Raw genomic sequence first — 24,387 nt, forward strand, 5'->3', positions numbered from 1 at the left:
CTGAAATCACAAAACCCCTCGTCAGACCCTGGAACAGTTCAGGTCGTTGGGGTTTCTACAGCTGCTGCCCTTTTCCAATAAAGTATAAACTCTCTCTTAATTGAATTTGACAATTGAAAAGTAAAGAGATTTAAAATAACAAATTGTTGCCCAGCTTTCCCTGCAGCAAGGTTAGAGACACTTAATTGAACTTTAGCTTCACTGCCGAACCAGGAAACCAGCAAACAAGAAAGCATTAGGAATACCTGCGTTTATTAAGTTAGTAACTCATCTTTCTCCAGGAACAGCTCTGCATGGTTCGACTTTTTTATTTTTAATCATTTAAAAAGCAATGAAAAGAGAAAATTATTGGGCACCACAAGGACCATGGAGGTAACCACAGAACTGACCACAGCTGCCGGTAACAAAACACCTCTGTAAAAATATCCAGGAGATCAGAGCACAACCTCTTCACGTTACAGTGGAAATTCTGCTTACGCTACGTCCATGTAAAATGGAAAAGCAACACATGCAAGCTGGGAGGCAATTTCACCCCCCCATACATTGCAGCTGATGAGATGGATCCTGGAACAGCTTTGGGGTCAACCTTTGCAAGAGTATGTTGCAAAACCAGAAACAATATAGGAGACAGCCATAAAAATTACCACATGGGAGAAAAACGTCTCATAATGAGAAAGCTGGAGCTCGATCTGTTCAGCTTGTCTAAAGACGACCGAGAGGTAACTTAATTATGGCATAAAACCCCTTTCACAAAGGAAAATATAGTGCAGAGAAAAGGCTTTGTTATCTCTGCAATAAGGAATAAAAGGAATCACCAGCTGGATGCTGAGGGCAAGGGAGAGCCAACAAGGAAAGTATTTTTTTATTATAAATCATTAAACTCTCGAACACGCTATCAAATAGAGCAGCAGACGTTCAATTTCTTGGAGATGCCACGTGAAGCCCGGACATCTTCCTGCACGGACAAGTGCAGTCGGACACAGCGTGGCCTGTGTTGAGATGGGCGGGTGGAAAAAAAGCAGCTCACAAAATGCCGGAAAAAGGACAGAATGACTGAAGAGTCCTTTCTGGATTGACTTTCTGAATCTAGGGGATGAACCCAGCGTCTCATGTGGATAAGGAGCAGCATGATACGTACCATAGCATGTTCAGCCATATAAAAATGGAATAAATCTTTTAAAAAGTCAGTTTCGAAGGAATTTGGAAACATGGGTAGCATTATTACGTTTGGATTTTGAGGCTTTCAATATAGTTGAAATTAAAACAGATAATCAATATGTGCTCTTAATTACCTTAACGTAGAGCTAAGTGCTGCTGGAGAGGTCTGGGGTGTTGCTATTGGTGCCACCAGACTCCCAGCAGCCTTCGACGGACCTTTGGGCAGATGGGGGTGCAGCCCCACAAATCTCTTTGCTGCTGCTGGGAACCAGCTTGTGCTTTGTTGGTTCGGCTGGATTTTGTCACGGCAATGTCACGGGCAGCTGATTGCAGCAATTTCCCTTCTTTGCCTTCCCTCTTGCAAAGTAATTATTGAGGGACATTAAAAGACATGAGGTAAAAAACATTTGCACTACCCTTTTTTCTCCTCCAAGAACCAGTCGACGTTTTCCCACACAGCATCAAAAAGAGCCTCTCTTGTTCTACTTATTAATGTTTAAACATGTTTATTTCAAGCTATAGCAGTGCTCTTTGATAAGTAATGATCCAGGTAAAATAAAAATAGCTAACAAAGGAAAACAAGACTGTTTGACTGCTCTTCTGTCAAGCCACTTTGAGGAGTCAAACTAAAGTAGAACGTATCCATGTTGGAAAAGCTCTGTGAAGCATGAGCAATAAGTTATGAGTTAGGAAATCCTTGAGGCTACATCCTCCCGCTGATCTGGGTACACATTGTTGGAAACTTGGTCATCAACACCTGGCTGAGATGGCATATCAGTGAGTTGATCCTGAGAACCACCACACTTTGCACTCGACTGCAGCAGTGCAGCATCAGGATCTGTGCTTAGAGATCCATTTTGAGAGCTCATTTTGCAAAATACTTATTATCACTAACTGGTGATTAAGTAATCACATACTTTAATCTCAGATACTAGACTGCTTCCTTTGCCTGGTCTCTGAATTAAAGGAAGAATTTTCCCACGTTGAACAGCAGCTCTACAAGGACCAAGAAATCACATAAGTCTTCTGGCAAGCTCTCACAACACACTGACATTTATCCTCCCCCAGTAAAACCTCAGCTTTAAAAGGTAGGTGGCTATCAGGTGAAACAGTTTACCCAGTGTAGTTCATCCCAATTTTATGACAAAGATACAGAGCACTTTGTGGAGGTGGCTTAAAGCTACGGCTGCTTGTACTGAACTCCTGCAATGCTTGCAATGATTCAAAATGATGTAAAGACACATCTGCTTTGGGTTTATATTTTTCTGAGCAGCAGGATGTTGGAGATGCGAGTGTATCAGCCTCCTCTACTGTTCTGAAGCCCCACTTTGCAATTTCTATGCTGAGGGCACACTCCACCCCACAGACATGTGGGAGGGACAGATGGACGGACGCTCTCCAATTTGCTCACTGCACTCAATGCAATGGATTTTGTGGGAACTCAAGCAACGCAAACAACATGTACTGCTGATGACAACCAGTAAGCAGGCAAAAACACTTAATATATTATGGTGAAGACTACCAGAAAGCCCTACAGGAACCAGACCAACCTAAACTGAAATTCAACAAGAGCTGAAAGTCCCAGCCTAAAGATCATGGCATTTCTGCCAGCACCACATCGGTTCCCTCAGAGCCATGAAACAGGGACCTGAGCCCCCTCCCAGCCAAGGCTGGGATTGCAGCAGTGGGGCAATGATTTAGGAACAGGATTATATGAAGATTTTGTCTGCAGGTACCAACTCCAGCACCAAGCGACCTGGGAAAGTTTTGTGGAGCACTCTGTCTTTTCCCCCGGCTATATAGGGAATATACGTCCCAATACAACAATGTTAGTCCTACCTTACTATTGCAGAGGTCTGTGCTTTGCCTAAAGCTCATTTAAGCCCCACTAAAGCCCTCAAACAAGGCTTGAAATACCGCTGCTGCAGTGCATAGGATTAATGCTGGTCCTTCTGCAGAGGGGTGAATGTCATTTGCAGAACTCTGCTAATTCCTGATTTGAATTTAGATGATGTTTTTAAATAAGAAACAAGCTCAGAATATCCACTGGGAATCTGTGACTTGGATAAACCTTAATAAGTCACTAAATATGAGCTACTATTGGAAAAGCGCTCAGACTGCAGTGCTGGCCGCATAAAAATAATAATAATTTTTAAAAAATGAAGATCACTTCTATAGAATACAGAATAACGGCTTCTTCAAACTGCGTATTATGGACATGGCTGATGTATTCAGCATTAATGAGCTCAAGATCAGCAGGCGCAATCTCCAAAATACGCTCTCATGAAGAAAGAGAAAAGGAATAGGAAAGGAGCTGTTGTGTGCCCTCGGCAATTCCTCCTGTGGTCAACGGGTGGTAACAAAGCTCAGGAAACCCCAGACTCCCTAAAATTTCGGCACACCTGACTTATCAGCATCTTCAGATTAACCCATTCTGCAGGATGATTTTCCAGCCCCAAATACATGGAAGTTGGAGCCGTAACTCCAACAAATACTAACATGAACGCTTCACATTCATACTTGATTTCCCTCCACCAGTAATTCTAAGATGGTGAATCTCCAACAGGTCTCCCCCAAATCTACGGTATGTTAAAATAAAAGACAGTCCTACATTTATCTAGAAGGTGGCAGTGGAAAAACTTCCCATGAGCGGAAGGGGAGTTTGGCATCTTAAACTGGATTAGCACACAGCCCACATCTTTACATCGCTCAAAGCATGAGAAAGGCTTTCCAGAGAGAGAAAGCAGCAACTGCACCAAAGAATTAAATTTAAAATACATTTACTTTCAAAGTGGGCGAAAACTGTCTCTTAACTCCTAATCTTTCACATTGTGGACTTGAGTAAAATAGATGTTCTTTTCTTTTTAAAAGTCATGCAATTTAATGCGATGCTTCCCAGCAGGCTGCATCTGTTTTAAATGTTCGCATTCAAAATGTGAAACCATCCCCTCCTCCCCCTTAATTTTAGCTAGAATTATGAATACTCCATTTGCTTAAGATATCCTGCACAGATGAGCCTCAGAGAACCACCACCTCAATCTGGGACAATCTTCTGCATCCTTTGGGATCCATCACATTTGGGAAATGCCATGGAAAGACTCAGCAGCTGTAGTCCACGCAGGTATCAGCAACATAAGGAGGGAGAGGAGCCTGCAGCTAGAATTTAGGGTTGATTTGTTTCTGGATGCAACCCCACAATAACATCCTCTGAAACATTCAAAACGTGGATGAACAGTTTTGGAAGACGTTCAGAGCAATGGGGACTCAAGCAGACTCCTCGAACAGGTCAACCCTTTCCGAGGAACAGCAGCAATCCCTAAGCAATGTGGGGCCAAGTTTCTGCCTTGGAAAATTCAAATGATTCCAGGGAAGTGTTAAGAGCAGGAATGAGGGAAAACGGAAGAGCACATCTCAGGTAACACTTCCTCTAAGAGTGAATGCCATAGAATTATCTAATTTCAAAGAAGGCTAGTATATAAAAACAGCAAAGCAGACAAAGGTCAAATAGATGCACAATTTTAGACAAATGGTAACCACTCAAAACCCAAATGACAACCAGGAATGTTGAAAAGCAGCTCATTGCTACAACAGGCTATGGATAAATAGGAACTGCGCAACTTTTCAGGGAAAAGATTAACAATACAGTGCAGATTATACTGGAATGACAGAGCAGGGGCAGCGCTGGATGTCAAAGCAAGCTCAGAGCTACAGAGGTCAGTGAGCTAACGGTATCGGCACAGTCCCAGTCACAATGCCCAATTCCAGAGACACGCCAGCGTGGTCACCTGAGCATCACCTGCGATTCCATCCCCTGGCTCTTCTGCTCTTCCTTCATGGACACTGAGAATGGAAATCCCCAGTTACTTGGATGTTAACTGGGCAATCATCCTGTGGCTGTAGAAACTGAACTTTCTGACACCAGAGCCAACTGCTCCTCAGTCAAAATACTTTTGAAATGTCAATTTAAATTCAACACCAGGAAAACACAAAGAAACTCACAGGGCAGGGCAGCAACCTTCACTTTGCATGCACAGCAACAGCCTCTCAATTAACTTTAAGATCAGGAAAGAAATCTTGAAAGCCTTATGAGTAGCTTCCTATTAACATCAATCTAATATTCAGCAATAATTAAGATGAAAATATCATGTCAAGAACTGTTATGAGACAGAGAGGGGGAACAAAACTAGCAAATAACTTGATGAAATGGTACATACTAAGGTGCTAATTCTGCCGAGGGTCAGGCTCTGGCTGCAGCTGCCTGGGGCTTTGCCACAGCTCGTTTAGCTATACCACCAATTTTGCTATTGACCACTTATCTTCGTACATAACTGTAATGCTTGTACAGACAGCAGTGACAGGCAGGTATTCTGCAGAGAATTAAATATTGATGATCCCAGCGTGGTCATGCAATGCAGAGGTATGATACGGCAGCACAGTGTGACATAGCAGGGATTCCCGGGCAGGGGATGCTAGAGCAAAAAGATGAGAGAGGGGTGTGAGCACGGTGCTGGACCCTCCATAAGCAACACTGCACAAGTCCCATATGTATCTCACTAACAGTCTAAGAAATGCAGACCTTGGCCAAATCAGTTTTTGTGGTAGTAAAGAGAATAAAGAACGAGTATCCGATGTGTTTAACACCATACATACAGTAAATATGGATATGATGTGGGGATGCAGACTCTAAGAAAGAGCATTTAAAAGCAAGCTGGAAAATATGAATATATTTATTATCCCACGTGTATCCTGGAGCCCAGTGGAAGAAGCCAACAACCTCCACCTCCTGCTTCTCCCAGCAAGGAAGAATAAATGCCACCATCAGCAACGTGCTCCTCCCAGCAGCAGTCCAGGACACTAATGACTCACTGCCTTTTTTTTGTTTTAATATTAAGAGTAGTCAGAACTAGAAGCAGAAATGATTTGTTGAAGAAGATGCATTTTGAATTTACAAAATTGTTGGTAAAGCTAAAGGGGCGGGTAAAGCCCTTACAAGACAGCAATTTCCACCTGCAAAACTGGTCTGTTTGGTTGAATTTGAATTGAACCTCTGCTTCTGCTGGTTGCATCTCGATTCTGGGGCAGGCTTTGATGTACAGTACAGAAAGCCAGACACGCCTGCAGGGGAGCCAAGAAAGATGAAAAGACAAAACCCAAAACTTACCCCTGTGCCACGCCACTTTTTCCCCAGGGGCACTGGAGAGGTGAGCAGAGAAAGGCACAGACAGTAGGAAATACATGTATAGCAATATTGAACTTGTCACTGCGAGTGCTTCTGTAGAAGGATTTTTTATTTTCCTTTTATTTTTCCGTAATAAGTGGAGTTAAACTAATAATAACCATTTCATTAGAGGGTTAAGATTTCAATTACACTGACGATTGATTCTTGGCTCTGCAGCTAAGATGCATTTCCTTTTGCTCATAACAAGATTTCATGTGCAACACTGCACTACTTACAGTGACTTGCAAAACTTCAAATGAGAATCTAAAATCTGATAATCTGTTGTTGTTTTTCTGGTTTGTTGTGTGTTGTGGGGTTTTTTTTTGTTTTGGCTGGTTGGTTTTTATTTGGGTTTTTTGGGGTTGGTTGTTTTTTGAAAGTTTCTATATTTTGGCAGATTCCTTTCTCAGTTTTTGGACCAGGAGACACCAAACACCAATAAACCAAGATGTCTGCAAATCGACCCTCCTCTCTGGCAACAAAGTCAATCGACATTTAGATTCTTCCAGAACCTCAGCCTTGATGGCCTCAAGGACAAGAGCCAGAGCAGCAGCAGAACAGCAGGTCTAGAGATTCGCTTATTTTTCTAAGCAGGACACAAACCTTATTCTCTGCCCCACTCTTTCACTGGTCACAGAAGAGGAGGATAAAAACAGCAGCGAACGCAAGAAGAGCTACAGAGATAAAACAATTGAAAAGCAAAACCATCCACCCCAAGCCATCACTGCGACAACACAGAAAGCAATCGGTGATGAGGAGCAGGCTGCCAGCATTCCCAGAATGAAGTTCTCTTTCAGGAGCACATTTGCGATAGCACTCAAGCACCGAAGCCGAGAGATTAGTTAGCTATTTTATGTAAGAAAGATTGTTTGAATAATCATTTTTTTTCTGATGTTGCCACATCTTTTCACTTGTTAGTGTGGAGCATAATTGCTTCTTGTAAAGTTGAATGACACTACATTAGATGGAAAGATGGTCATTGCAAAGATCATTTTGAATATTCCCATTCAAAGTTATATGTTTATAAATACAAGTTGAAATGAGATGGGATGATTAATCTGGCAGCAGTCACTTAATTTGTTCCCTTTCTTTTGTGTCTTCCTCGCTACATGCTTTTAAGATATACCAGTATGTACAAACATGGAAAATCAAAAGCAGGAAAATAAAAACATTTATCAAGATCAGCCCCCTTGCCAGACCTGGAAGCCTTCAGTGCAGTCAACACCATGTTTAAGCCCAGATTACATTAAAACAAATTTGCCATGTCACTCTTCATACTTCTCTTTGGCACTGACCCAGATATTTCTGTTTGTTTTTATCCTCTCTCCAAACACCAACCAATGTCACAGACTCACCCCAGCTGGAGGGGTCCCCATGTCCCCCGTTGGCAGCAGAACCAGGGCAGGTTGTTTGGGGCTTTGTCCGGCTGTGGCTGGAAAACCTCCATGGCAAGAGGTGGGATCAGCTGATCCCCCACCTGCAAACTTTTTTCATGTAAGAGCTGTCCATAATACACCTGAAAATCATGATTCAATTACTGCAGCAATCAAACTGACTATTTCTCACCAGCCAATTCAGCTGAGCCTCATCACGGTGCATTTTTCCTCTTTCTGTTTCCCCTATCTTTACAAAATTCCATGCTCTCCTATTACTTTTCTCCCTACCGAAGCACTTCCCATTATTCCTGAAGGCACCTACCACTCGGACTGCAGGAATTTTGCAGTTGGTATTTATACACCAGAGGTACTCGGCAGTGCCTTTTATCTGGAAATGCAAAGCCACTCTCGTTTCGGCGCAGAGCAAGCGGGGAGAAAGCGCTGCCAGATAAAGGATGGAAGAAGCAAAGAGCAGAGGAGACTCCCGCACACCACCTTTGATTGGAAAACAACTTCCAGCCACTTAAAAACTTACAGGGGTTTGGGTTCATTTCTTCTTCCTCGAGTGTGCTCTGCTCTGCTTTCAGCCCGCGGATGATGAGAGCGCTGCTGAGAAGATGATGCATCGGGAGAGGAGATTTTAGTAACTGGGGCGGAGGAGAAGAGGCAGCGAGTGGTGAGAGGGGGAGGAAAAGGAGCCTATATAAAGCAGCAAAATGCAGAAACAGACAATGCTTTCTTAGAAAAGCGAAATGTAAGAGGGAGAGACCAAAGTTCGGGGAATTATGGAACTGCCAAATACATTCTAAAAGTGACGTGAGGCCCAGCCACATCTTGCAACAACACTCATCCCATGGATCCAACTAAAACCCAAGGTATGTTCATCCCACCACCCTCCTCAAATGTATGCGGAAATTTTCAGGCCCCAATCCCACACTACCACAAAAGGCAGGAGTTTGGTGGCCTCCTGAGGTCTGAAATTCAAGAAAAATGTTTGCAGAATTGCTGCACTTAGATTGAAGCTTTACTGGGGTCAATAAACATGGTAACATGGCAAGTATCCCAGCAAAGCAACAAGCCCCACTACAGCTTCTGCTTTTTAAACTGCACCAAATGAGCTAAAACTTCACCAGATTTTCCCGCGCAGCCTCGAGAAATGTGAAATTAGGGAAATACCAAACTGTGGGAGCTGATGGAGCCGGGAGCCCATCTGGCTGTGTGTCTCATCCCATCAGAACCTGCAGAGGTCTGGGAACTCTGTCTCGCTCAGCCAAGTTTCCATCACGGGATACTGAGAGATAATAAAGGAGGAAACAACTGCTGCACCCTGCTCAATCTTATGTATGAAACAGCACACGTAATTGGAGCTGCCTGTGTATGCAAAGGCTCAAAATCAAAAGTCAGCAACTTCTACTGTTACTTCTTGATTCCGGTAGATCTCACTTTCCCACTTGGCATCCTTACAATGTCTCTGGTAAAGACTAAGATAACAGTCTTGATTGTTGAGCAACTGGATTTTGTAAACACGCATGTGTGTACATCAGATAAATAAGCTGGTACCTGCTGTACATTTAATCGCTCTGTGATTGTGCAAAGAACTCACCCAAGTCCTGCACAGCCCTCAGCCCCTGCACTTGGACGTGCATCCCACCGGCCCCTAGAGCCTGCGACACGCTCGCGGCTTGTTTTCTCATCCTTTTACACCATGTGCTTCCAAGGCTGAGTTTTATTGGCACGGATCCCCAAAGTGCCTTCCGGAGCACACACAGTACTGCTAAGCAAGCCATCGTGACAGATAATAGAACTCTTATGCCAAGTACAAATCATCTTTAACTTACTTTTTCTGGAACTCTAGCGTTTTTTTTTCTGCGATTTTGAAATAAAACTAACCATAGGTTCCCAATGTCTGTCTTTAAGAAGTGGGGGAAATCTCTCCTTGATTCATTAAGGCACTAATGTACACGCCTCTGTTTAAGTGCAGAAGTCCAATTTAGTTCAACTATTTATGCTGAAATAGTTCAAGAAACTGATGACTCAGTCCTTGGACTGAAATGTGGGACCATACAATTGGAAAACCAGCATATTCCCCTGCTGACTGCGCTGTGGGACCTGTCTTGGCCAGTGCTGGCTGCGGTGAGGGGAGGGCTCTGCCCCATCCTGCCACGGGATGTTGTCCAAATCATGGCAGGACAGGGGTCCAGACACAGGGGTCCTCCTCTGACAGGCTACCTGTTACTTATCCCAAAGTCAACTGGACATCAGCTGTTTGTTTTCATTGCCACCATTTTACAGTAAATTCCCCCAGCAGCTCTGCCACTCATCCCACACTTCAGTCCAACCCAAACCTCAGTCCAGGCACAGCTGACTTAGCACATCATTTCCTGAGAAGTCCCTTCTCTGGAGCAGTACAGTACAGCACAGCAATCAATACTCTACAATTCTTTCTTAAAGAAAAAAAAAAGCTACTTTGAATTGTTAATTAACCCAAAAGACACCCAGCCCAAATTCCCTCTCCTCAGGCTCTCCCAGCATTCCCCTGAGCATGCCAAAAAGCTACTGCTCACTCGCAAATTTAAAGCCATCAATTTTTACAGGAATATGAGCTAAACCAAAGTTTTGCCTGAATAAGGATGGAGAGTAATTTTTAAAACACATGTGATCACAAACACCAGTAACCAGCTAAGTCCCATTTCACACAGAATAACTGGGTGAAAAGAGACATGGCCTTTACACGGCCTCACCACAAGCCATAGCAAAGATTTACTAGCAAAGGGCAACAGTGAAGTCTCCTTCTTCTAGAATTTTATTACCATTACATAATATGCTATAATGCATTTACTAGCACGCTGTGAAGTGCTGTCATAAATATTTAAACTGCAATGACAAAGTAAGCAAGTTGTCGGTCGCTCCTGTGTTTCTGGTTTTTGCTGCTTGCTCTCTTGGGCCCACGGTGAAAAAGGAATTGCTGGGCAGAAAATAAAAGCGCTGCGCCTGGACCAAACCACACGCACATACCTGACTTCAAGTAAAGCACAAGGAACTTAAACTTGTTATTAAAAGGTCTTTCGAAACTGGGGGCTCTTATGGTCATTATCATCAAGCTTGTCATCAGCAAAGCAAGGCTCCCATCCCCAAATGCTTGCCTGACTGCATTAGTTATTACATTTGATAGCTTGATAGTATTATTTGAAGCTTGCTATTTACCTAGTTACACAAGACCCAGCAGCTTAGAGCCCACTCTCCGCTTGAGCTGCGAAAGTCTGCAACTACCACCAAAATAGCCCAGATTTTATGACCCGTTAAGCTTAATGATAAAGCCTTGGATTTATGTTCCAGGCTAGCAAGCAATGGGAGATCAAGGGCTAAGGTTTGATTGATTTATCCGTGGGCCAAGGGAGATTGTTATTTCTATATTCTTATTCTCACCATTTGCCATGATGATTGCAATGCTTTGCTATGACATCATGGCAATTTTTACTGTTATTTAGAGCAAAAACTTGGACCTTCCACAGGGCTGGCACTGGTTTGTCCTGTCCCAGCAGGATGGGAACATTGCTGGAGCAGTTTTCCATCCTCTGCTCAGCCTGAGCGCAGATCCTGCCACAGATACGCTAACTCTGCGTCTTCTTGGTGGCATGTAAGGCGATGGTTTTCAACTTACAAACACTGTTAGAGATGGGGGAATGGTCTGGGAATGAAGGTTGTTCTGCTGTTGCACCAGTTCTGTACATTTGTTGTGCTTCACATGCAATGCCAGCGGTGCCCAGAGTTGAAATTCTGTTTCGTGGCACTTTAAATCCAGAACCACGAAAAGAGCAGCCAGTACTGTGAAGAGATGCTATTCAGCATGGCCCAGGATCTGCTTTTATAACAAATCTCACCGTTTTAACAGCTTCTCAGAAAAACCCATGCCTCTGGAATCAGGGGACTGCAAGAAAATCTCCAATTAGCTCTCCAAATTTACTTTAAAAGGAAATACAGAGAAAATTAAATGCCCTATGTTATAGTTGAGAGACAGACCATAAGGCCCACAAACATTCACGCAACCCTTGCTTGGCTTTAAAAAACCCATCATAAAGCCATACTCTTTGTATTTTAGAGCCTGACACAAGGCTAGTTACTGGCTTTAGTAAGGGCAGGTGGGTGCATTGCTGAGCGACGGGGTGGAAGACTGGAAAAATGGTAAAGAATATCACAATATTGCAAAGCGTATCACACAAAGTTATTTTCTTCAAAGATTATTACATCTATTTGACTATGATGTACAGTTATACTACTTAAGTAACACTGAGAAAGGATGGAAAAAGTAAATGTTAAAGGGTAAATTTTGAGTAGCTCAGATTTACAGAGCTACTTGGATGTCTAATATAATAAAGGGAACTAGCCAGGGGAATGGTGCATTATCCAATCTTTGTCTTGATTGACAGCTTGACAGTCATTCACATATTTTTTCAAAAAGTCTTTAAACATTCGTTAGCAATTATCACAAATTTTCCCATTAAGTCCATGAAAAATATACTTGCAGTTTGATTTCTAGCTAAATCAGGACAGTTGACCATTTGTCTGTCTTACAAAGAATTGGAAACTGAAGAGAAATAGCACAGGGCTGTTACATCAGTAAGCGAGATACCAAAGAGCAAAGTAAACACGTAAATAAAATGTGTTAGAATAAAAATGGCAAAAGTAATGGAACAAAAACATCCAGAAACCCTTTAACCCTCAGTGAAAGGCCTCTCACAAGTGGCAACATTGGGTTGCTGAAGAAAAAACGCAGTAACAAAATAGTGTGGACCAGGTCCAACCAGATGCTGAGGAAAAAAGTCAAAATGCTTCTTTAAGCAGAAGTTTATGATAAATGTGATGCACAGAGGTACCAGGTTTCTCATGTTACACACTGTGCCAGTGGTATGTTGCACTGGTGACGTCCAAACTCAGACTGGATTGCCCAAGAAGAAAGAAGCCCTGGCTTTAGCTTGAGTTCATTACAGCAAGCCTTCCTCTTGGAGGGAAGCAGCCCTTCTGATTGGTGGCATATTCCCTACTTCTCTCTCCAAAAAGAGGAAAAAAATCCACTTACTGTTTGCCTGTTAAGAGATTGTAAGTCACTTTCCAACCGGTGATGCTCTGCATCAGTGTTTAAATTATTTACCTCATGCCTTGTATTTCTTGAGTACTTGGAAAAGCCTTACTTACTGTCCCTGTGAATCCTGACAGTGTTAAGAGCTGGTCCTCAGGGAGACCAGGTACAGAAAGCACAGATGTGGGATGGATGTTGCATTTTTGCTAATTTTGGTATTGTATCTCTAATACAATGAAAAATAAAGGATGTGCTGTTGTCCTTAATAAAAGCCTTGCCTCAGTAAAGCAGCTCTCACTTCCCAAGACCAGGATTTGCCTCTCATCTCCATCCAAGTGAAGGTTTCTTCCACCTCACTCCTAGGAACAAATCCTCCATGGCATACGAGGCACATGGTTTTGCACGTGTTTCCTCAGAGCGGATTTTAGGGTATGAATTACACCATCTGCTTTAAGCTGAGCCCTATCATCAATACTCAGTTTTGGCATGAGCGCTATTGGCAATAACTACTTTTATTCATTGCCACTCCCCTCCCCAACTTCAAGTAGGACGGGACTCCTTCCATGGAGCGACACAAATGCAATTACAGACATCCACACGTGGGATTTTTCTAATTTGTTTGCTTTTCTCCTTCTCATCCTTCTTTTACTGTCCTAAAAATGTCAGAACACAAAGCAAAAACTTGAAAAGCAATCACCACCTGCAACCATCGTAGCAACACTAAACTATTTTGGCAGCCAGGCATCTCTCGACACAAGCTCACGGGGCCTATATCCCTCGTGCTGGGAAGATGCAAAATATTCCTCGATTTTAGGCTGCATCATTTTGAGCTCCTGCATAAAACATGGGAATACCCATTTCCTTGAGCGTCCAACGGCTTCGATTACAGCCACCACCTTGGCACTGGAGCACTTCCCAGAAGCACAGTAAACTTTATGTTTCCAACCTAAAATCCTCAGTAATATTCCTGCCTCCAAGCCAGCCAGCACACCTCACAGTCCCAACGGTGCCTCCCAAGCAGCCACCCCACTAACGGCACCGTGCTCCACAAACAGCAGCTTCTTCATTAACGCTTTGGTCTCAGCTCCAGTTCAGCCATGGGGTTTTCTGCCCTTTGATTTTTTTTTTTTTTCCCCCTGTGACACAAAACATGAATGAGAAGTTTTGCCATTTGGAAAAGAGGAGTTCTGTATGTGCAACCGAGAGTGACAAGTTCATGTACCATTATTCTTTCTTGCATGCTTCAAAATCCAGGATACAGGCACAGCTCAGGGCACATTTACTTTGTGCTCACCTTGCTCTCACGAAACCCTTACTTCTTTAACCTAGAAAATCAGCCTTTTCTGTGGAACACGAAACCAAACACCCTCCAGAGCCTATGAGAAATGCAGCAAGTCTGTTGCCTTTGGGGTCTTAACACTCATGGTAGAGACAAGTTTAATAGATGCGAACTGAGGTTTCTGTGGAGGAGGCAGGATTCGGTTGAAAAAATAAAACATTTAAGCATTCTGACATTTTACTTACATTTCACAAGAGTTCACTAACGACCCTTTTGAACCATTTCTCGTTTCTATGTCCTTCAGTTGTACCCAAGAGCCCTTCTGCGAGTAGAGCGCAGAAGATTCATGGAAAAATATTTAAAATGTATTTATTTACATGGCCTAAACAGCCCAACCAGGCATTAAGCGTTGTTTTCATAATCCTGCGAAGTACCAAAAGCCTCCTGGGATGGACTGAGCCTCTTCAGATAGTTCTGCACTTTCTAAAAAAAATAGAACTAAACACCTGAAAGTGCTTTTCAAAAGCAATTATCATAATCCCTCCCGTTACACAGAGGGAAGCAGTGGCAGGCAGAGTTAAATAAGTTCTCGGAGGTGGCTCAGTGGGTAGCACAGCCCGGATTAGAGCCGTGGTGCCTCCTGATTTCCAGCTCCACACTCAGTCCAGCGCCTTAAATAGCCGCAAGTAATTAGCTCTGTCCTCTGTGCGTGCATCTAACCTGGGGAATGAGAAAGCTGGAGTTTAACTTAAGGATAGGAAAATTTCTATGGAGAATCCCAGAAGAGGAATCTAAAGTTTTAACGATTATCACCTGAACAACCTGTGTGAAGGCAGGAGGGAAAGCCGCTACTCAGATTTTACTGCCACCAGTTTGGGGAGAGTGAATTCTTCAGATGCAGCAGAGCATGTCAGAATAAAAGGTTTACAGCGGCTATCACCAGGATCATTCTCGTGGCATCTATTCATTCCAGTTTTTGTTGGTTGGCACTTCTTTTGTCCTCTCCTTTGTCACTAGGGATCTGTCTCTCTACCCTCCCCTTTCTGGGGTAGCTTAACTGCTAGGAAAACAACAAAATTTTGCTACGGGAGGGGTTTAGTGACATTGCACATTTTTATTTACATTGTTATGCATTTCTGCAGCAATATCAGACATGTGGTTTTGCTCCACCAGAGGTGACTATGTATGTCTCCTTCCACTATTCCCTTGCCTATAGGAGCAGTATCTCACTTTTTCAGCTGCCTCCAGCAGGGAACAATAAATTTAAAGGCAGTTGGGAAAAAAGGAAAATCTCTATTGCTGTTTTTGGCACTCAAGTTCTTTGGCTTAACCTATTTTTGGAAGAGCATCTTTGTTCAGCAAAATCAAAGCTCCCAGACCCGTGACACGGGAGCGGCACGTCCCGCTACCAGCAAACTCGGGACAGCAAAGCCAGCGCATGGAGCAAAGCCAGGATGGCCCAGAAGGTAAATGATGGGAGGTGGGATTTCACTTTTGCTCTCCATTGCTGCTGAGCAAGTCACACCACTCCCCTTCAGCACGCTCTGGCTATCCTCACCCCGGCACACAGCACACACACTAATAGGATGGGTGCAATTTATGCCATTAGCTCCCCGTGGTGAAAACACAACTTATTACATGTCCCCACAGCCCCCAGCCCTACTAGGACCCTAATCTCGGTGGTTTGTGGGATATAAATATTAATTGGTGTATACAGCTCAATAGTTTAATAAAAGGTTTGCTTACAGGATAAGGAAGGTCAGAGATAGGAAACGGTAGCCCAGCCGGTAAAAGAGCTAAACTCGATTCAAGCATTTTAGTTTTGTTTGTTTGTTTTTAAAAGATATTCAAACTCTGTCTGCTCTGAAACTCAATTACCTTTGTACTTCCACCAGATGCATCTTCCTTATGGGACCCAGAATACAAAATAGTTGGAAAAGATGCAAAGCAGCTGACTTCACATGTCGTGGCTGGCTCTGCACGATGCAACAGGAGCATGTGCTTCTCACGTCACTGCACTCACAGGCACTATATGAAAAGGGATAATCCTTGAACCTTTAAGGCACGAGACTTGGCTCAAAGCTGACGTTTTCTGCCAGGGCTGCGTGACGGCTGCTTTTAACAGGCACGGCTGAACCACACGAGAACCAAACGCTGGCGGCAGGTCTCAGCCCTGAAGCCCTGGCCACAGTCCTGCCCTCCGAGTTGTTTCTCTCCCAGAAAAAAACAAAACCAAAACACCCAAACAAACACACAAGCAAAGTTAAACATTCATTTTGATAGAAAATGTTTTTTCTTGGTTGTGGGGACAGTCCTCCAAACACAACAGGGCTCAGAGACAGGCAGGCTGAAACACCAGCACTAACAGCAAATCCCCAGTGAAACCACATGGCCTAATGGATTAAAGGCTTAATTAGAGTTACCTGAACATTAAATATCATTAGAGTGAACCGAAATTTGCTCTGAGTTTTTTTGCATTTTAAATGGCCTCATAACTAACTGGTTTTTGTTGCACAGTCCTTTGGTGCACACTCTCTTCCCTGGAGAACAACGCCAATGCAGTTGTGCTGTGCATTACGCACACCTCATTGCCAGCTGAAGCTGCATTTAGTGGGGGAAGCTGTCTCAAAAACATCAAGTTTTGTATCTGGAGAGAAGGGAGACACCCTAGGGAGCTCCTCCTGAGCAAGAGACAAACCCATACCAGGCACCAGAGATGCAATGACGAAGCCATAGGAACTGAGGCTCTACTGGTCATGCTATCCATTTTTTGAGCATTTTCATGCTTCAGATTGCTACTGAGGGTAGTAAGACTGTATGGAAATGTTTAATAAATTATAATTAATGAAAAAAAAGAAATAGTATAATTGGAAGATGGTAAAACATGGATGCTCTCCAGGTGTGAGGCATCTCAACCACAAAGTTTCTACCAGGTGTTTGTAGTTTCGCCTGTCACCAACCTCCCCACCCCCAGGGCAGAGGGTTCACTTGGCTTTCACCAACACCTGAGGAAACCTGGTCAGATCCTGCAGGAGACCCAGCAGCCCAACTCCACTCACTTCAGCAAGAAGCAAAGAACCACCAGCCCCAGAAACCCATCCAGGACGGCCAAACAGCACCTTGAGTCAGAGACACGAATGCCACCCGCAGGATACCTGGAAGGGGTATTTTAGCATGAGGTTTTTTGTTTGAGCTTAATGTGCACAACAGAAACTCTTCAGCTGGTGGTACTCACAAACACCTGTTAGTTTCAACACATGCCACCTGGCAGACTTCTGTTTGTAGCTTTTGCAAAGCAAACCAGTAAAAACGGAGTGATTTTATATATTTGAACAAGTACATACAAAAAAGTTGAAATTCTTAATCACAGTAGCTTCAAAGCAATAATTGGATTTAAGTGTCAAGTCTGAGGGCGATCAGAGAAGAGGAGCAGAGATGCAGCCACTCTTCGCCTCTCTTTTTCCTCTTCGTTTTTCCATATCTCCCCAAAACCACATAGTACCCATGACAGATCTGTGCCAGCAGCATCTCTTGGGCAACACCCTCACCCAAGCTGGAGTCCTCCTTGAAGCTTTAAATCCAAATTACATGCTCCAACTGATGTCAAAAAGAAGAGTTTGCCTTCCCTATCTCAGTAGCAAATCGGGGGTCAGATGCAACGCCGATGAGGTAACGCAAAATTCGTAATTGCTGTTAAGGAGCACTGTGAGTTTATTCTCAGTTGACTGACAGCAAGAACTGACACTAGCGAGCAAATTTCTTGAAAAGCATTTTATTTCCTAAACATTAGTTTTCCAAGTAATCACTGCCAAAATAACTCTTACTTTGGCAAATAATAGTTGGGAAATAAAATGCTTTGCAAGAATCTCACTTGTTACATCTTTCCATTTTAGAATCAGCCATAGGTATGCTGACATTTCACTGAAGCCAAATAAGCCAAATATTCACCTACTGTGAGTATTTGTGATTGCTGAATATATCCAGGAAAAAAAGCCACTAGAAAGCAAATAGAGGTACCAAAGTAACAAGGGATCAAATGAGCAATGGGATTTATTAGGCCTGGCTCTGCAGGGGGTCACCAAAGGGATTCACTGATGACTTGGAACAGGGTTCTCCACAACAGGACTGCCTTGGTCGCCTCTCTGTGCCACCAGTTCTCTGCATAGAAACATTTACTCTGAGCCCCTCTGCTAAATCCAGTTCAACAGCCACTATGGCTGAAGGGCAAGCACACACACAGTGACTGGTTCATCCTCATTTCCTTAGGATAAGGTTAAAAAACTGCAGAAGTGAGCAGCAGCACTCTGAGCTTGTACACAAAAAGGAGGTAGGACTATGGCACAGACTGGTCTAAAATCTTCTGATGGAAATTCATCTCTTCTAGAAAGCAGTTCCACCTGGATCAAATTCATTTGTAAAATGTTTGAAGTGGGGGAAAGAAGAAAGTTTAGTTTCAGCCCACTCAAAATGACAGTGAGACTTTAAATTCAAACCACGTTTTCACTCAGTTTATCTCCAATTATGACATTTGATAGCACAAAAACAATTCCACACTGAACAAAGACTTTCCATCAACCAAAAAACCCCTAAGTGAACGAAAGAAACAGCCGTCAAGACAAACTGCAATGAGTAACTCCTTTGCAGCTCTGATGCCGGTGCCTGGCGCCACTCAGATCCCTCTGTCCCCACCTGCAAACCTGGCGAGTGGCTGCTCCCTATGGGGGAATCACCATGTCATTAATCACCCTGCAGCACCAACAGCAACACTTCAGAAATCAGCAATGCCATTTTGTGAACCTCAAAGTGGAACAGAAAAGCTTCCACAGCTTCTGCTCGACCTCACTCCTGGGGGTGCGGACGAACAGGGAGCCCCAGGAGAAACACTAAACACACTCGGTGCGTTGGAAGCATCATCCCCAGCAGGCAGCCAGAGCAACTCCCCAACACCTCCAGATGTGTTCTCCATGCAACAACAGGTCCGTGCCCAACAGCAGCAGCGACGCTCGCAACCATCAACATCAGCTTTCACACAAGACAGGGGAACGCGGCTCCCTGCTTTAATCCTAAGCAGCGTTATTTAAAGTTTCGTGCTACCATAAAGGCAATAAATTAGGAGTGATGATCCTGTGAGTGCTGCCTGGGCAGCAAAGACCAGAGATCCATCTCAACACAGGTACCAACTCTCTTCCCTCATTTTGCAAATGCTAAAGCACATAAAAAAATAAATCAATTCCTAAAATTAAGGAAAAGGCTACCAGCAGAGTGGTCTTGCTGCTGGTGCCTCTTGAGCTGGTGGGAATTTTAACCTTAACAGCAATGACAGCCCATTTGGTCTAATACTAAATATTCAGGGGGGAAAGAAAAAAATCCATTGTTTCTTCATGTTAAGAGAGAGCTGGGATGTAACAAAGGGGAAGAACAGCAGCCTGCGTGCTGCTGGCAGGTTGGTAAATTCTCAAGGTCTGATCGATACCAAGGAAAAAGCACCTCTGGTCTGGCTCTGGAGCATTATTCCAGCACTATAGTCACTATGCAGCTCATTTTCTTCAGCTACAATGATCTGTGGCTAATGAACACAGAAGAACAGAGTAGATCACGGGCATTTCTAACCCTTTATACGAAAAAAAAAAAAAAGGCAAGCAGAGGTACACAGGTGCATGCATGAATATTTCCAGGAGCGGCTGCACATCTCTCTGGATACCTGCCTTCTGGGTGAAACCTAAAAGCACATGATATTCAAAGAAAGTTGGGAGCAACTTCCTCTGGAAAAAACCCTGACAAAAATCAAAATGCCTTGAGAAGAAAAAAAAAAATAAAAAGAAAAGCCATTGTTGTGGGAAACCCCGCCAAGGCACTCAGTATTTAAAGCTACATCCTCTCCGCCAGCCCCGAGAAAGACAGATCTCCGGGAGCCCCTAGCTCCCCCCGCCTCAGCCCCGGGCTCTGCCCGCTCCGCACAGGTGGGGCAGAGGATGCCCGGGCCGTGCCTTTGTCTCCCGGCCGCTGCCGGCCCCGTCGAGCCGGGCACAGGCTGTCAGGACCGGCAGGCGGCACCGCGGCCCCCGCCGATCTCCGGGGAGCGCCTCGCCCGCCCGCTCGCCGCCCCGCAAGGTCGAGCCTCTGCCCGCCCCGCTCCGCTCCGCCTGGGCACCGGCCGCGGCTCCCGGCCCCGCCGCCCCTACCTCGGCCGCCGCCGTCACACCGCCCTCAGCGCCATGTTCCCGCGCCGGCTACATCCGGGCCGCGCCCGCCGCTGCGCCCCGCTCAGCATCAGCACCGGCCCCGCCGCGCTCCGCTCCGCACGGCCCGGCCCGCAGGTGCCGCCGCCGCGCAACGAGCCAGGGCGGGCCGGCCCCGCCCCCGCGCGGCAGCAGCGCCCCGCCCCCCGGCGCGTGGCTCTCCGCGCGGAGCGGCGCGTGGCGAGCGCCGAGGGGCGGATTCGCTCCGCTCCGCACCTGCCCTTGACATCTTTGTCCGTCTGTCCGTTCACACACCCACCAAACCCCGCATCACCCGTGCTTGCAACAACACATCCATCCATCCATCCATCCATCCATCCATCCATCCATCCATCCATCCACCAGTCAATGCACCTAGACACCCCCTCACCATCAGTGCACCCGTGCATTGACCCACCCATGCATGCCCTCATTCCTTCACTAACCCATGCATTCACCAACTTGGGCACCCATCCGTGCACCCACACACCCATGCATGCACCAATCAATGCTCCCATTCCTCCACCAACTCGTGCATGCATCAACTTGTGCATAGAATCATTCCAGTTGGAAGAGACCCTCAAGATTCTCGAGTCCAACCACAGCCTAACTCTGGCACTAAACCATGTCCCTAAGAACCTCATCTATGTGCCTTTTAAACCCCTCCATGGATGGTGACTCCACACTTCCCTGAGCAGCCTGTTCCACTGCCTCACAACCCCTTCCATGAAGAATTTTATTCTACTATCCAATCTGAACCTTCCCTGACACAACTTGAGGCTACCCATTCATTCAGCCACTCTTGTACTCATACGCCCACATATCACCCCCCCATGCATGTACCAACCCCTGGCTCCTCAATACCCAGCCACCCACACCCCAATTGATGCACCCATCCACCCACCCATGCACCAATTCACACTCTCATCAAAATCCATCTAACCACACCTCAACTCATGCACCCATCTGCCCACATCCTCACCCATCCATCCACCCAGGCATTCACCCACTCATTTCCTTCTGCACTTGGACCTTGGGCATCATATGTATCTATAAATATACATATTTTTTTTTTAAATACAAACAACTGTTCTGACATGTTTTGTTACCCGTAAGCTCTCTCTGAGCAATGGCCAGGTGTTGGGAACAGATCTGGTGCGGGCAAGCAATGGAAGGAAGCAGAGAAGTACAGAATCCAAACCTCATATATTCTGTGTAATTTAGGTGTATTACCGCTGGCAATTTGTGCCTGCCTCTGAAAGCTGCTCTAAGCCTACATTTTTATGTAATCTTCCGTAAGAAAGATTAAGATTACCTTTAATAAAGGTACTCATTGGTCCTTCCACATGCTAAATCAGGAGGGAGAAGATGGCGTGTGCTCATGCATGACCACAAACCACCCCTGCCAGGAAACACCGAGCACGGACAGCAAAGTGTTTTCAGAGACACCTGCAGCAGAAAGTCCCCAGGAAGAAAAGACCTGAAGCTGGTTTGCTTGATACACGGCAGAGGGGCGATCACACATTTAATGCTGTCAAATTAAACGTAATTTCTAGTTTCTTTGAGGCAGGTTTGCATTACAATGCACTCTGTATGGCAGGAGCAGAGATGATACGACAGGAATGGCTGGAAGACAAGGGTCTGCACTGGAGCTGTGTGGGGTGGCAGTGCTGGATGGGGAGAGGGAGGCAAAGGATGAGGCACTCAGCCACTCTCTGAGTCCTAAACAGGTTTCTGCATCTACAAAACCCCCTACATTAACAACAACAAAAATATTCATCAGAAACGTGCTCTTCTGTTACTCAAAATCTTTGCTTCTACCTTATTTTCTTTACTTTCCCCTCAATTGCTGCTCTACCTAATGCTGCGAGATGAAATGAGCTCCCTTTGGTCCTGACAGCATATGATGTGTTTGCTGGGATGGCAAAGTGCCTGCTCTGGCTTTTAAACCCACACATGGCAGCATTAGGCAGCACCAGCACAAGCAGAACACAGTCAAAAATACAGCATAAAGCTATTCAGAAGCCCTGGACCATAACTGCAACCCCTTAAATGTGAAATTCAGATGCAGGCTGGTTAGAGCCACCCAGAGTGGCTGCCAATGTCGAAGTTGCTCTGTTGCTTTTGCTTTCCATTGGTTTGCAGTGGGTTTTGTGGCCAGAAGCATCATTTGAAAGCAGTAACCACTGAAGGATGTTCAGGCTTCTTGAAAAGAGAACTAAACACCGCCCCCAAAGCATCCCAAGCCAGCCTAAAAATTTAACTTAAAGAAAAATAAACAACTTGGGCTTAGACCTCACTGCAAAGCTGAAGCCCTTCCCTGGTGTATCAGACTAGAAATAACGTGGGCCGAGGCTGAGTCAGCATGAGTGACGTGTGTCTGTAAGGCAAGGTGTCGCGTGTCACATCTTGGCATGGCACATATGGCTTCTGACGGGGAAAAAAAAAGGAAATCAGCCTTCACTGTTTTGTCTTTAGTCTCGAGCGTGATTGGGAGGAAATTGTCTCAGTGAATTGGCAAAATGGACTGACGACTGCCAAACTGCAGCGCTGGGAGAGAGGCACCGCACTATTGCGAGAGGGAGGGAGGTCGTGATAATCCTCTTGTGTCCCGCTGGGAGAAGGGGAGGCAGGGGGTTCAGGTGCGTGAACCTGCAGAGACTCATACTAAAGAGAGGTGGATGCATCTATCAGCACTGAAAAAATCTCATTCTGTGTATCCCAAGAGCTCCGGACTCTCTGTCGTGATGGTTGAAGCCAACAAGAAACCAGATATCTAACTTGGATATTGGTGTCTCCAATAAAGTCGGTTGAACTACCTGAAGGATGAACTTGACTATTTAACCCCTTCAATCTCAAAAACAGATATATATTTGTATATGTATACTCCAAAGCCCAAAGCTTTAAAAAAAAAAAAAGTTCATTTTGCTTCTGGCTTATTCTTACACATAATGGTATAATGCACAAATACAGCCCCCCAACTCACTGCATCTGCACTGAGCTAGAGTTGATGCAAATAAAAGGAGGACAAAAAATGCAAAACATTATTTTCCCAGAAAAAATCAGAGCATAGGATTATCATATTTTTAAAAATTTACTGACATTATTTGTTTAAAATTCAATAATTTTGAATTAATACTGAAAAAATCAGAGCATAGGATTATCATATTTTTAAAAATTTACTGACATTATTTGTTTAAAATTCAATAATTTTGAATTAATACTGAATTGATGGCATTGAACATTATGGCCTACGTTTTACTGTAATTTTGTAATAAACAGAAATAAACCCCTACAAATTTTAGGTGAAGTCGAGTCACTGCAGTGACTGAAGTATTTGGTGAACCACCTGGATCAGAGGTTCTTGAGACTCTAAGTCCATTACGTACCAACCTGTTTCTCCTTGGGATGCACAGAAAGGTGTTTCCTCCCTTCGGTTCACTCAAATTTGAGAAAACCATTGGGGAATGAAACCAAAGAGAGAACAGGTGATTGCACTTTCCCTCATATGAGTCTTTATAAGGATTTGGTGATTAGTAATAGCCCAGTCTGCTGTCAAGGGGTAATATTTCCTCTCTTCAAAATGTCCATTTCAAATGCAGAACAAGTTTTGATAGCTGTATTCCTCTTCCTCTTACCCCATCTGTCTATCATATTTAAGATTATCATGTGATTTAAATTAGAGCACAATAACTAATGTCTTTTTCTTACTCTGCTCTGCAGTGCACCTTGACACAAATTAACATTAAAATTAGTCACATATTAGAGGCATCAGTCATCTGTTTAGCACAGAAAATGAAAAATGTTAAGTAACTTTGGACTTAACCTGCAGACTCTTAAATAAATGTGGTAATATCCTATCCTGATCACAAGTGAAAAAAGAGCACTAGGCTCCAGCAAGGAAGTATAGTTGTTCCTTAGGAAAATAATTAAAAAGTACGAGTGAAGAACAGGATTAATTTAAATAATCAATTTTGTTTTTCCTGCTAGCTGATTTAAATAATGACAAAAATTGTGGATTAAAGCCCCTCATTTAAATCAGTGCCCCTTAATGAGAGTGC

At 44.3% G+C, this 24,387-nt stretch overlaps 1 protein-coding gene across 1 annotated transcript in view; it reads right to left on the reverse strand.

The window, feature by feature from the left end:
- PAK5 (p21 (RAC1) activated kinase 5) overlaps positions 1 to 20,442 on the reverse strand; it is an 81,803-nt gene extending 61,361 nt beyond the window's left edge. Inside the window, exon 1 of the mRNA XM_065835243.2 lies at positions 20,291 to 20,442. The gene's annotated coding sequence lies outside the window, so the exon portion shown is untranslated. The remainder of the gene's footprint in view (positions 1 to 20,290) is intronic.
- Between the last annotated feature and the right edge of the window lie 3,945 nt (positions 20,443 to 24,387).

Source organism: Patagioenas fasciata, chromosome 3 (genome assembly GCF_037038585.1).
Source record: "Patagioenas fasciata isolate bPatFas1 chromosome 3, bPatFas1.hap1, whole genome shotgun sequence".
Classification (NCBI taxonomy): domain Eukaryota; kingdom Metazoa; phylum Chordata; class Aves; order Columbiformes; family Columbidae; genus Patagioenas; species Patagioenas fasciata.